Source organism: Triturus cristatus, chromosome 3_2, assembly GCF_964204655.1.
Source record: "Triturus cristatus chromosome 3_2, aTriCri1.1, whole genome shotgun sequence".
Classification (NCBI taxonomy): domain Eukaryota; kingdom Metazoa; phylum Chordata; class Amphibia; order Caudata; family Salamandridae; genus Triturus; species Triturus cristatus.
Genome location: NC_140584.1, coordinates 480,998,324 through 481,013,907, shown reverse-complemented (window position 1 = coordinate 481,013,907; position 15,584 = coordinate 480,998,324).

The following is a 15,584-nucleotide window of genomic DNA, read 5'->3' as shown; positions in this document are numbered from 1 at the left end:
AAGTAGATTACTTAGGGCACACCATTTACCACAAAGGTGTTGTTTGAAAGGAGTCATTGGTGAAAGCTATTTGAGAGGCTCCAGATCCCGCCAATAGTGAAAGATTAATGTCTTTTATAGGGCTGCATGAATATTATAGTAAGTTTGTAAGAAGTTTGCATCAACGATGGAACCTCTGTGACAGCTGCTAACAAGGGAGCTGATTTTGTTTGGAAGGACATCCAACAGCAATCCTTCAACCATATTAAGCAACAAATCATCAATGCACCCACATTGAAACCGTATGACTAAGGAAAACATTGCATAATTACTTTAGTTGAAAGTGCACATGGACTGGGAGCTGTTTTATCACAAAGAGCTGGCATGGCTAAATGGGTAGTGGTGTATGTTTAAAAAACATTGAGTGAGACAGAATGAAGATATTCTGTCTTAGAAATTGATCTTCTTGCCTTTGTTTGGGCTATCAACCACTTCAGACACTTTGTGAGAGGAAACACATTTTCATTGCATACCAACCATAAACCACTAATTACCATTTTGTCTCCAGGTGGAGGGAGTAATTCCGTGGCTTCGATTACTAGCTCTAGCTCAAAATTACAGGAGTACAATATTGATGTTGCATTTGTGCCAGGAAGTGATAACTGCCCAGCTGATTGCCTATCTATCTGATTGCCTATCTAGGCTACTGTGCAAGGAGGAAGAAAAGAACATGTGGAAAGATGATGAGCATGATTTGATGGTATGTGTGAAGGATATCTGTGTGATCAGTGATGCTGCATTCAATGAAAAAGAGTGGGTGACTGAAGATGCCAAGGATGCAGATCTGAAACTAGAAAAGAAATACATTGATGAGGGTTGGACCTCTAGCAAAAACCTCAACGCTGAGCTGTAATCCATTTCATAAGTGGCATCAGAGTTTAGTGAGAATGGAACTGTAGTTGTCAGAAACACAAATGCATACCTCCTTTGGGAATGAGAGAGAAGTTAATGAAAATATGCCATTCTGGACACATGAGTATGTATGCATTGAAGAGTGTTTTGCTCCAGCATTATTAGTGCCGAGAATGGTTGTGAGGAGGAAGACAATGTCAAATTTGTTCCACAGCAGATAAACAAATATTCCACAAAAAGAACACCATTATTAAATGTTTCCCTGCCTTTAGTGGCTTGGCAAAAAGTAGGTGTAGACAATAACACGTGGTTTGCCATTGTTCGTATCGAACACCATTCAAAATGGGCAGAGGTTATGTTGGCAGAAAATGTTACCACAGCTGTAGTAATGGAATTTTTCATGGAGGAATTGAGTAGAGAAGGGTTCCCAGAGGTCATAGTCACCGACAATGGTGTGCAGTTTGTATCTTCAGAAGTGACCACCTTCCTATATATATACATCACATCAAACATGTCAGGGTTGCCCTCTATGACCCGAAAAAAAATGACCAAGTGGAGCGCTTGAATAGGTACTTAAAAGAAAGCATTAGTTTATACATGATTGGTGATGTTCTGTTCATTTTAGTGGTAAGAGACAGACTATGGACATATATGATTACTCCTAATTTAGTAACAGGAGTATCACCATTTATGTTACTCAAGGGAAGGCATCCCTCTTCTTCCATTTGTCCTTGTTTGCTAAAGATTAGACTGAGAAATAAGATAGGAGTTATGCCAAAACCTAATCTTGATGAAGTGAGCTGTAAGGTATCAAAAATAGAGAAATCCCAAAGAAAGATATGATTTCTTGAATAAGGTTGTTAGGTCGGATGACTCGGTTGGAGACTTTGTCAGGATATGATTGCCAAGGCGATCGGATAAGGGAAAAAGTCAGTTCACCAAACCCATTGTAAAAGGGAAAGAGTCAGTTCATCAAACCCATTAAGGTAGTGAAGAACAAAAATAGTGTGATCACACAAGATGGAAAATGCTGGAGTTTCAACCGTTTGGCTAAAAAGAAGTTTGATCATCGGGTCATGTTGCCACAACAAGAACGTGGTCTGCTGGGCTTTGATACATTTAACCATGCCAATGATGTTATAGTTGATATTATGAGTGATATGCCTGAGCATTTAAATGATAGTCCAAGTCTGGATGAGTTTTGCGAGTACAAGTGCTGAAACTGTAGTTGAAAGGCATGTCGACAGTCAACATTTCAATGATTTGGTTGCTCACCTTGTTAAATATATGCCTAGAACTAGAATGCCTTCAAGAAAGATTTTGTATGAGGATCGATGCCTAGTATTTCTATTTTGTTTTGTTTGTGTTGAGGAAAAGCGATGTGTTATATTTACACATAATTATTATTGTGAGGTAAACAATTGATGTTGATATTATCTTGTTATTTTCCCACCTTTTTGTTTGCTCCTAATGGTTGTGACCTCTGCATCTCTGTATAGAATGTTTGGGTCTGGAGGACGCTAAGTTGAGAGTTTTTCTTAACTCGATACTGACCTGTTGTTTATGGAATAAAGTTGGTTGGCTCTTACCATGCCTCTGCCTTCCTTAAACTCAGCACTCCAATAACAACATATTACTCCTAACTTTCCTGCCTTCACTATCCTATTGATACCACCCATACAGCCTTCATGCTTCACAGGAGGTTGAGTCTAGCAGGAACAAATGTGTACACTAATATCTGTCTGGACTCGTGTGTAATCAGCATTATCCTGCAACACTTTCTTTTTCCTGTTTCCTTAGTCATCTCCTCCAAAAGTTACCTTCCCCATGCATCCTTGTTAATGCCATCACCCAGTGCCTTTCATTCCTGAGTCTTCCTATTCTACACCTTCTCTTCTGCAGCCCAAAAGGGTTGATCAGAACTTCTGCAATGTACGTTAGCATTTTGCTCTCGTATTCTGAAGCTGCGAGGCATTTTCTGAAACAAGCAATTCACTCATTTGAATGCATTCTGTAAGCTGGAGCCTGCCATTGTGGTTTACAGTGATGGTTCCCTGCTGCACACTCTTGGTAGTAGGCAACATACCCTGCAACAAATCTATGCTGAGCATAAGAAGGGCTCAACGCCACTGGTCTGACGTCTCACTGTCCATGGTGCTTCACAGACACCGCCATATCCTCAAAATAGCAGTAAATGTAAAGTGTATCTTATTCTTTTTAATCAATGTGTATGTTTAAATACGTAATGTAAATTTAACTAGGACAATCCAACATTTTTATCTAATGCATTATTCTAGTTGTCTAATATGATCTTAACCAAGTGTGAGATTGATGTATATTTATTAATCTTTTTATTGTATTTTTAAAATATCTGCACTGAAACTTTTGTAACAAAAATGAGTTTTATAAGATGTATTTCGCTTTTATGACATTTATTTGTTGAATATAGCTTTTTGGATGGATTGGTAAAGTGCTACCTTTCAAAGGTGGTTTGGAGGAGTTGAGGGTACATCCAGGGCTTTACAGACAGCAAAAGTATTGTAGTGATTAAACCAATATTAAGGGCCCTATTATGATGTTGTGCAGAGTTTTCCCTGCCTGACATCGTCTTGGTCATGGGCAGCTGCGGTCGGTAGTGGGAGTAGCTGCTGGGCGGTGACGTGGGGAGGGGGAGGGGCAGGCTGGGGGGCAGTAAACTATGGATTACGGAGGTTTACAGGTAAGTATAAATAATAAAACGAATTTCATTGCTTGTACTGCATCACATTTGGGGATGCAGTGCGTGCAACGAAATGTGTTTTATTAATTTATATGACAAATGTATGTTGCTGAAAGGTTTGTACTTGAGATCATGAGACTAGAGTGAGACAGAGAGACATTTTTGGAACTTTGGATGTATGTCTTTATGGATGGATGCGTCGTTTCAATGGTGAAGAGTGGATTTAGAGAATGTAAAAAACTTAAATGGTGATGAGTAGAAAAACAAAGGGTGAAGAATAAAAAATAAAATACTCAAAGAACAATACAATGATGAATGTAAAAATTCTTGGGAAGGATAATAAGGAACTATGGAGCTCCTCTGTAGTGGTGTTTGTCTTACCTTTAGTTGCCTGGAATGGTTTTGTGGAGTTTTTTTTTTACTCAAAGGGTTGAGGAAGTGGTATTTCAGACTCCCTGGACTCACAGTAGTTTTCAAACACTACATTATGTTTCCTTCCTACCCACCCATCATCAATCACCTCCCTCCATACCCATGGCATAATGTTCTATGTGTTTACAATTTGACTTTTTTTCTTTCTTGTTATGTAGCTATTCCTGCTGCTCCCAAAACATGTGCAAAAGAACCAATTGATGGACGGAATGCTGGACAATGCAAACATTCACCCCCAGTCACAAGGATCTGGGCTAAATCCATCATTCTTTTGCTCACCACGCCACCCCAGTTTGGACCCAGCCATTTGCAAATCAGTCTTGACCCTGTTCCTTGTGGGCACAGTCCAGCACGAACTGCCAAACCAGGCCATCCCCGAATGGAAACAAGAATCCTGGGACCGGTTTCAGGGCATCACCCTTCATCAGCTAGGCTAGCTTGAATCCAGTGGTGCGGTGGGCATGGGACCCACGTCTGGGCACACCCTTCAAACTTAGGGCAACAAATGCAAAAGAACCAATTGATGGACGGAATGCTGGACAATGCAAACATTCACCCCTAGTCACAAGGATCTGGGTTAAATCCATCAGGACCAGGCAGAAGATTGCAGCCCGGACCTAGAGGCAGAAAATGGAGGCCAGAGGGCCGAGTACAAGTGGCTAGTGGCCGAGGAGGATGAGGCAGAAGCTGCTGCTGATGCCCTGGTCCCCAGCCAGGCTGCAACAACAACCCACCACATCGTCCCCGAGGTCCAATGGGCACCTGCCGGTGCCACCACCATTCCACCAGCACTGCTTCTCCCCTTATTTCCGCCAGTTTGAGCACCGCATCATGCGAAGACTTGGGGATATGGAAGCCAGGCAGGAACAGGTGGAGAGTCACCTCCAGAAGCTCCTAACCCACCCCTAATGCTCTGTCCAGCCCCTTTTTAAATCTGTTTTGGGGTGAGTGGGTGGGAGTTGGGGGATTGTTGGGTTTTCCTTTATTTATGGAAATTTCTTGGAAACTACTTGGACATTGGATGGGGTTAGGGAGAGAGGTGGGCCAGTTGTGGGTTTGGTATTTTATTCAGGGAATAATAAACTTTTCATACTTTTACATTGTATGATTATGAATGATTTAAAATAAATGTGGTGGGGTTATTGATTGTTTGTTTTACTTCTGTGTGCTGCCTTTGCCGCAGCCAGTTTTAAAAATCTGCTGATAGTGTAAATAAAATAGTGATGCGGTACCCTCCCTTGTCCTACTATTTTCTGCTCCTAGTCTCTGCAGTCTACTCTGCTACCACTATATATTACTATTAACGCCTAAGGACTCGGAGGAGGTGGGGCATGAAATTTGTGCACCTCACACAACGCAGGGACATTAAACAGAAAACCAGCCCTGACGAAGGACCCTGACCCACGTGGGTTTAGAGCGTGGGCCGAAACATGTTGGCACCTTTTAATGGGGTCCAACTGAACGGATTATAGTCAGTATAACCCCGAACTTTGCACGTTTTTATCTACACCCCAGGTACCCTCCTAATAAACATATTGTTTGGGTATACCTGTAGGTATTTTTATGATTATTCATCTGGTTCCATGCATGACCAGCGTTTGCTTTATATAAGAACTCCCATTACATCTTTGGTTGAGTCCTCTCCGATAGTACCATCTTACCCGGGTGTGGATAGACGCCTATGATGAAGCATGTCACGATAACTGAGTGAGGCGTCTAATCCAATATCTTTAGATACCCCACCACCCAGAGGTCTGTCAAGGGACAACATTACACTACCTAGGGACCTGGCACATTGCCTTTGCTTGCTTTTAGGGAATGTCTGAGACCCAGTAGGGAACTTATGCTACAACACTTGCTCATACGTGATAAAAAGCTTTCCTGGGAGATTGTAACTGATCTGCTTCTCTCTCACTCTCTATTGTGATAAATAACTGTGTTGTTGTTTACCTTTAGGCCACTTCAAAGTCATCACCAATCATCCAAATCGGTTGGTTCCAGTGAATTTGAAAAATTCCTTCTTCTCTTGGTGGCATTTCTCTAAGTAGTCACGTTCACGCCCTGAGTTACTCCATCAATCATCTCTGATCCTCCTGACCTGACTCTGACTGCGAGAATGGTCATGGTGTCCAACTCCGAGTCTGTACCAACCGTGTCCGACTCCCGAGTGAGTCCTCCAGACTCGTCCACTCCCGACTCAAAATGCAATGGATCGGCCTATAGTAGTACAATTTTGTTATTGAGCAACCGGAAGGGAAATATTTATTTGAGTCACTTTGTAGAATAGACATTCACAACAAACAACTATCACTCATCGTGCAATGAATGCCATCATTTACCTGTTCTAACGGGGCGGTACCTCTAGGTTAGGAAAGGATAGATAGATAGTCAGAGTTGGAGGCAGGCACGCATTTGTTTGAATTCCCCATCCAATGTCTGGCTTGATTGAAATGGCTTTTGGGTGATTCAAGAGTGGACTTTACTTCTTCATTGACTGCACACAGCTGAAACTCTGATCCGGCAATAAAAAGTGGGGATGGATTTGTGAACCAGAAAGACAGTGACACACACAAATAATAAAATAAATAATGTTCCTTAGCTCTATCTTTTTTGGGGCGGTTTGGGTAGTAGAGTTCGTCCTCAAACTCTGATGGTTCGCTCAGAAGTAAGTCACCTAACAAACTACTTTCATTACCTGAGTCACCGTCCTTATCTTCCTGCTGTGATACTTCAGGTATGATGTAACCTGTTGGTATAAAATGCAGATTAATTTTGATCATGGTTAACTGCTCCATGTTTTGGGGCAAGAGACTGGTCCTTCTCACTGTCAGAACAGCACCAGCAGCACTGAAAACACGCTCAGCAGAGACACTTACGACAGGGCAAGCCAGATAGTTTATCACCAGCATGCTGGGCACGGGCCATTGGCACCTTTTCGCATACCAATACAGCAATGGGTTTTGATCAAAGTAGACCTCTTTTGGGTCATCCAGATAGGCCTGGACCAGCCGCTCAATGCTCAATGGGGCTCCACTTTGCTCAGCCTCTTTTGCCTTTTACTCAGCACTGGACTTAAGCCCTGCCTGTAGAAACCATTCATGTGCCAATTTTGGGGCTGATGCTCCTGTTCTTGTTGTTGTTGATGTTGTTCTTGGTATTGTTGGTGGTTTTGGCTGCTGTGAGCCAACCGCACTGCCCTCAGGTTCTGAAGTTGAACTTTAAGGCTGATCTGCAGTACTTGTTGTGCCCTGGAGGAGCGGGTCTCCAATTCCCGGCCGTTCTTTTTCAGCAGACTGGCTTGCACAGCTATCCAAGCTGGCAGTATCCCCTTCTGAAAAAGGAATGAAAGTGTGCAGTAATCGTTTGTACCATGGATCAAGTCCCAAACTTCCTGTTCCTGTCCAGCAGGCTCCTCCCAGTGCTTTGTTCATGTCCTGTTCACTTTTCATTTGGATTTGGAGCTGGAAGGATCACCCTTTGTGTCTGCTGCATCATATATCATTGGATTTGAGGACTTTTGGATTTGAGGACTTTTGGATTTGAGGACTTTTGGATTTGAGGACTTTTGGATTTGAGGACTTTGGGATTTGAGATTTTACAAGTAAGTTGTTTGTTTGATTGGGGCATTGCAGTTGTTGCAACTATAATTTCTTTACTTTTTATAAGTTTTAAAAAAAAATTATTGTGGATAGCGAGTAGTCCCAGAGCTAGTCATGGGTGCATGAAACAACTTTTTCTGTGGTGTCTGTTGAATTTAAACATCATTTAGGGCATGGATGGCATTGGATTGAATGGCAAAATGTGTATTTTGGGGGTCTATCACTTTTTTGGTATGTGTTTAATAAATGCCTTTGTTGTATGTGTGTGTGTGTGTGGTGTGGATGTTGTGTAACTTGCATACCTTGTTTAGCCTTGTGGATTTTTGTTTTTGCATTTTATTGCATTAGAGTTGTGTTGTTGAGCATGCCTCCTTTGTCTGGCCAAATAGGCCTGCTTGAGTTCATTGTTTTCCAGGTCTCCTGCTTGTTGTGACTGTGAGTGACCATGTGGCTGGTGGCCATTTTGTGGTGGTAGTTTAGTAGTTTGCTGCTTTTGCCATATAGGCCTGCATGTCTCTCCTTTGTTCCTCTTGGCTTACTGCTGGCTTCCCCTTTGCCAGCTGCAGCTCCCTGAATGACGTGATGAGCAAATTAATGCCAAACAGGTTCCACTTCCATGACATTTGTATTTTTGTCTTTGTTCTTCTTCTTTCCTATCTTTCCTGAGTGTACATAGTATACCACGCAAGCCCGTGTTGTCAAAGTCTCACAAATGACTACACTTATGTTTTTTTTATAACTTAAACTGAGTTAATAAAATGAATTAATATAACACTAACAAGTGTGACCACCACACACTAAGTTATATATTATATTTGCTTGTTTGTACTAGTAGTAATTGAAGCACAACAACAAATGCAACATTTCACTGATGTTTTTCTCTTGGCTTCTTTGCTTTTAGGTGCACAAAAAGGCAGAGGAGGAGGTGTCATCATCACCTGTTGTACTGCCAGACAGAAGGCCTGCTGCTCACCACATTACGTCCACGTGTGACCACAGACATCTCTGCAACTTGTGCACCTGTGTCCTGCTGACATCAGAAGGAAGATGATGGCCCCAAAGAAAGGTACCAGGTCCTCCAGTACCCAGAAATTTGCCAGTGAGAAGAAGGAACAGAAGAAGGAAGTGACACTGCCACTTACCAAGACTGGTGTGCTGGCCAATATGTTTTTTGGGAAACCAAAAATTATGCCTGCATCAGCGGTGTTTGGGACCAAGCTGGGAGCAGCACCTCCACATCGGCAGGCCCACCCCACCAACCTAGGCCCAAGCCCATGAGTGTTGCTGAGGTAGCCAGTCTACTTGCGCAAACGCCAAGGAGCAGTGATGTTGAAATGTCATTATTTCAAAGTAGTACCCAATCAACGCAGGCAGAAACTCAGCAGATAAGTGGGCAACAACAGCCACAACAACCACCGCAACAACAGTCCACAATAGTAGTTGTTCCTCCCGAAGTAGGGGAAGTTCAGGAAATTGAGTTTCCTGCAGACGAAGAAGAGCAAGCCACTCTTTCAGAAGATCCATTGTCTTCCAAATCCCCAGCAAGGAAAAGGAGGGGTAGTCCATCAACTTCTTCTTCAAGCCCCCCTTCTGATGATCTAGATGCCACTTGGAAGCCACCAGCTCAGTCTCAGTGAGGCACACCACAAGACAAGGCTAGGGAAAAGGAAGGTTCCAGAAAGCCTTAGAGTTATGGAGGTAGATGTGGAAGAAGGGGATGATGATGAGCCAGTCATCATGAACGTCACTCCCCGCCCAGTGGAGATGGAGACCAATATTATTACCCTATCCCAAATTGCTGCGAGGGATGTAGCACGGATACCAGCAAGACAGGCAACACCAACACCACCTCCAGCTTCCATATTTGCATTTGCAAAGGCCCGGCAGGGACCTACATCCAGCACAACCACCACCTCAGTAGGTAGTAGTGGTACTGCCCAGAGTCAAATTCCAGGCACACCCTCCAGTTCATCCGGCATTGCAAGTGGCACCTCCAGCAGTGCAAGAAAGTTCACATACCTAGTTTGGAACTTTTTTCGGTTAGAAGTAAGGAGGAGAGGGTTGCTATATTCTCAATTTGTCTACATAGTGTTAGTCGGGGTAAGTTTGGTACAAATAATGGTACCGGAGGCCAAACAACTCATCTGAAAAAACACTACTAGATCCAGTGGGTGGAACACCTTAAAGGCCTAAAAAGTAAAACTACACCCATTGCTGTTGGTGTGGATGAAGAAGTAGAAGAAGATATGATCGCGGAGGAAGGTGAACTAGAGGGAGACATTTTCTATGATACACAAAGTAGCCCTGTGCCCAGCAGTGTAGTGGTACTGCTCACATCCTCAGCAACATCTCAGTGGCAGTGTAGTAAGAGTGAGGCCGAGACACCAAGGCAATAGAGTACTGCAATGAAAAAAAAAATGCTTTGTTGAGCCTAAATGGGTTCAAGAAGTCACCTGCATCAGCTGCACCAGAAAGGAAAATAATCCAACCTACCATTGTCAGCATGCTTAGGTCGGAGGGGCAGTACGAACGCAACCACCCAACGGCACGTTTGTACAATGCGAAGCTGGCTAAAATGTTAGCGCTGGACCTTCTCCCTTTTTCTTTTGTGGAAAGGGTAGGTTTCCTTGAATTTGTGACAGACATCTGCCCAAAATGGAAGGTTTCCAGTAAGTCCTATTTCGCCAGAGTTGCTGTTCCAGCACTACATCATGATATGCTGGAATTGCTTGGACAAGCTTTGCAGCAGAGTGTTGTCCACAATATCCACCTGACAGCAGACATGTGGACCAGTTGCCAAGCCACTGATTACATGTGCATCACTGCACTCTGGATCTCTTTTGTGGAGGTTAGAGAAAAGATATCTGAAGCAGGTGTTGTTGTTGACACTGCTGAGATTTTTAATGCTCCTCGGAAACATGCAACTGTAGCCATGTTCACCATGGAGAAATCTCATACTGCTGCAAACATTTTGGAAGAGTTTAACAGCAAGGTCTTTGAATGGCTGCATCCAAGAGGGCTTAACATTGGTTTTGTTGCCACGGATAATGGCGGTCATATAGTTAAGGCCATTGAGGATGGTGCCTATTTCAGGGTCCTGTTTTTTGCGCCCTGCATTAACATTATTGTTCAAGACTTTCTGTAAAAAGAAGCCCAAGTCAGCAACATACTGACTACCTGCAGAAGAATATGCACACATTTCAGCAATTCATTTAAAGCCTGGAAGCAGCTGAGGATCATTCAACATAAGTACAGAATGCCAGTCAAAGCACTCATCCAGGAGGTGCCAACATGTTGTAACTTAACTTATTACATGCTTGAACGTCTGTTTGAGCAGTACAGACCAATCAATGAATATGTCATGCAAAGAGGGGTTGCTACTGTGAAAGGCATGACCGTTCAGATGGACCAATGGGGCCTAGTTAAATGCCTTACAGAGATGCTACTTCCTTTTGAGCTCTTCAGACGTGAAGTCAGCAAGGAGGACTGCACTATGGGCCAATCTCTCCCATTGTTGCACATGATAGAGCAACAGCTGAAGGAGGTGTCTGAAATGTACACAGGTGTGGAGGAAACAAATGAAGCATATGAGTTGGTGGAGAGCTTATCCCGTCGCTTAGCTGAAAATACAAGGGTGCAAACTAAGATTTGTGCCTCAATTCTGGATCCACGGTCCAAATCGGCACTGAACAGTAAGACATTAATTCGTTTTTCAGAAGTGGATGTTGCCCGGTACATAACTTGGATAGCTGAGACAGCCAGTAATTTGTAAAATTAACGGCTGGTAATTAAAAGCCCTCTACATAAACCCACAACAAGTACTGCAGCAGGGCATCCGGCGTCAAGTTCAACTTCAGAGCCTGAGGGCAGTGCGTTTGGCTCAGAACAGTCACCAACACTATCGACAACAGCAAGAACCGGATCATCAGCCCCAGTAAAATCGTTAAAGGATTGGTATTTATTGCAAGGACTTGGTAGGTCCAGTGCTGATGCAAAGCCAAAAGAGGCCGAACAAAGTGGTGTACCCCTAAACATTGAGCGGATTGTCCAGGCCTATCTGGATGACCCAACAGAGGTGTACATTGATCAAAACCCATTGCGGTATTGGTATGGGAAAAGGGGCCAATAGCCAGTGCTCAGCAGGCTGGAGATAAACTATCTGGCTTGCCCTGTCGCAAGTGTCTCTTCTGAACGTGTTTTCAGTGCTGCTGGTTCCATTGTAAGAGTGATAAAGACCAGTCTCTCGCCCCAAAACGTGACGAGGTTAACCATGATCAAAATGAATCAGCACTTTATACCACCGAATTACATAATACATGAATCAACGAAGGAAGATGAGGACTGCGGCTCAGGTGACGGAAGCAGTGTGTTTAATGATGATTACCTACTTCTGGATGAACCCCCAGAGTTTGAGGATGAGCTATACTTCCCTGAAAATTAGGCTTGCACTTCTTACTGTCTTCCTCCCTTATTTATTTTTATTTGTGTGTCTGCCTTTCTGGTTCGAAAGTTTGAATCACAACAAAGCCATCACCACCACCTTGTAGTCTTTTTATTGCCATATGAGTTTCAGGTGTCTGCATTTCATTCTACTCCTCCGAGTCCTGCTCTTCCATCCTCCTGAATCACCCTAAATTCATTGCCCTCAAGCCAGATGAGGATTGGATGTAGCATAATAGAAGAAAAAAGAAAGTCTTTCCTCGTTGAGTCCCTTCAAAAGAAGTGGAACATGATGATTACTACTATAAACTATCCTCCTATCTGAGCCGAGAGAGACTGCCCATTAACTGAATATGAGAAGGAATAGGTAATGAATGATGCCATGCATTGGACGCTGACCGAGTGATTTGTGTTGTTGTTGTTTGCTGTGCATGAAGGTATTTCATTGTGTACTATAATGTAATCTACACACTAAAAGTAACTCAAGGCAATGTTTCCCTTCTTGTTTTTTAATAACAAATTTGTACTTCTACTGCAGGCTGAGCCATTGCATTTTGAATATGGAAAGGGAACTCAATCTGTACACTGCACACTGAGTTGGACAGCACCATGATGATGACCACAGTGACTTAATATCTTCGCAGTCACCCAGTAGGATTGGAGATGATTGATGGAATAAGTCAGAGCGTTTCAGAAGTGGCATGAAAAAGGTAAACAAGTCAAGAACAACCACAGCAGATCTACATGTCTGTGTAGTGGTGAAGTCGAGTCCATGGTATGACTGACAGCAGTGCATTAATTTAGTCACTTAATTTGTAAAATGCTATGTTGCTATATATGTGCTTTGTCTTACTCTGTCAAAAAATGTACGCTAAATGGAGGATGGGTCGAGGGTGCCATGGGCCTGCTCTGTCTTGTTTTTGTTGTAGGTTAATGCTGGAAACAGACTAGAGTAGACATGATATATTCATTTCGCCTCTGAAAGTGTTCCTGTTGCACTCCACTGTAATTTATGCATTTTTTTTTCTACTTGATTTATCAATATCCCTTTTGTTTTTCCATCTACAATTACAGGCCAGCCCTTACCCTGTGCTATACTGGGAAAAACAACTCACACTTACCTTACCAATGAATCTACATCTGCCAGGCAGGCAGTGGTGTCACCCAAGATTAATGGATGGAGCGTCCATGGAAGGGAGGACCAAGAGGAATCCCGAGATGCACCTCCCCATTTTGACCAGGATAAAGTACAGTAACAGTATCAACTTTCATCATCTTTTAAATAATTTGATTCATTTTTTGTCTTCAATCATTACTACTGTGTGTTGTTGTTAATATTATGTTTACTCTCAGCTTATAATAATTCATCCCTAGAGCTATTTTTGAATTTTCTTTGCTATCTTTCTATCTTTAAAAAGTAAGCCTGGTACAACAGAACAGAAACTGTATGTAATTCGGGTCTCTCTGAGGGCAGACAGGCAAGGCAAATTGCATAATATACTGCTGCCCTGTATTTTCTAATTGTCTAGTAGTAGTTAGTAAGTACTACTTCTCATTACTAGGCCTGGGCAAAAATTTTGTTCCGTTCGCGGAAATTGCGATAATTTGACATTTTTGCGTTCCGCGGAGAGCGCGAAAATGTCAAAAATTCCGGTTTCCGCAGCTTGGCGATAATTTGTTTCTTGCTCGCGCTGTAAAATGATACATTCTCGCGCGCGCGCGATCGCCTTACCTGAATCCCTGCGTTCGCCGACAAGTTTTCTTGATCCGGTCGCGTTCTCCATGAGATGTTGTATTGTTTTTAGCCATTTGCGCTGTCTCGCGACAGTTCGCGCCCGCAGTGACGTCATGCGTCGCGCGATCACGTCTTTCTTCTCGCGATCATGCACCGCGAGAACAACTCAAAACAAGATGGCCGCGCCCGCAAGCAACCACATGGGTAAGTTGGCGACCCGCAACCATGCAGAAAATCTCGCGAACATGCCGGAAAAAAACTTCCGCATCTTCGCGATATTTCTGCTTGTTTGCGATAATTTTAAACATTCTCGCGATAATTTGCGAAGGTTAATTCCGCAAATTCCGCCCACCCCTACTCATTACCATCAAGTTATCATCATCATGCATGCATTTCCTTTTTCTCCCTTAACAGGTTTATAGATATGGTCGTCTGCCAAGATTGTGTTTTGTTGTTTGTCCATGCGTACTGTTTTTCTTTGTCAAACCTTCCCCAAAACCCCTCTTTCCAACCATTAATCAAACCCGAACCCTCTTCCCCCGGGCTGTGTGATTTATTGAGGTGTGACTAAATTAAATGTACACCAATAACTGATCACACGCTTGCTGGAGTGGATGTGTATATTTGCAAGGTAATTTTTTTTTCAAAAGGAACCTAATGCATCATCATTAATTGCCAGCATCGATTGGATTTGTCATCCTCCTACACAGCACTAGAGGTTACGCCTGTGTCGAGTGTAGGCCTAGTCAAGTGACTCGACATAACTACTGTTTCTAAGTTGTTGTACTAGTCTATCCCCGCCACCATTATGTTGTATTTTATTTTGGCATATTATTGTTTGGCAGTAATTTCAGTACTGTATTTCGTTCTACTACTCCTCCCACAGTCTCTCTCAGGCGACTGACTGTCTCATTTTATTTTTTTGCAAATGCTACTGCCAGTGTCTACTGCTACCTCCACAGCCATGGCATGTTGGGAAACAAACCAAATCAAACCATTATCATCACCATGCAGACATCGCTGTGCCTACGTTGAACATCAAGCACAGGTAAGAGAAGAAGTTTGGGGGAGGCATAATTAATATTGGAAAATGTTTCGTTAGTTCACACACCCCTTGAGTCCAGTTGCAGAATGCAGAGACTAGGAGGAGAGTCTGACAGTACTAGTAGGATAAGTCACTCAGTGAGGGGTACCACATCTATCTGTTTGTGTCTTAAAAAGTCAGCTGATTATTTAAATCAAACACTGGCTGTGGCCCTGCAGCATACAGGAGACAGTGTGACGTAAAACTGTAACCCCACCCACAAAACATTAACAACATCGTATATAAAGTATAAATATAATTTAATCTCCTAACAAAAATAAACTATGTAAAAAATCTCTCAAAAAAGCACCTGGCCTACCCCTTTCCCTAACCCCAACCAATGTCTGAAACTAAAAAGTCCAACCAATTGTCCATGTCCATTATAAACCCCGAAGCCCAATTCCCACCCACCAAAAGAATCAATAAAAAAGAGGCAATCCAGCAGGGTCACTCATCGGCGGGCTCGCCTCTCCCAGACCTTAATCCGCTCCTCTAGGCGGGCCATGCGGCGCTTTAATGCATGACAATTGCATCCAAGTGCGGCGGTGGGCGATTGCCAGACGGCGGCGCCGTAACGCTGGAGGGACCTGGCTGCTGGGGCCCGGGGCATTGGAGGAGGCTGCAGCTGCTGCCGCCTCCTCCTCCTCCTCCGCCAGAACCACCAGCCACCGGTATTTATTGCAG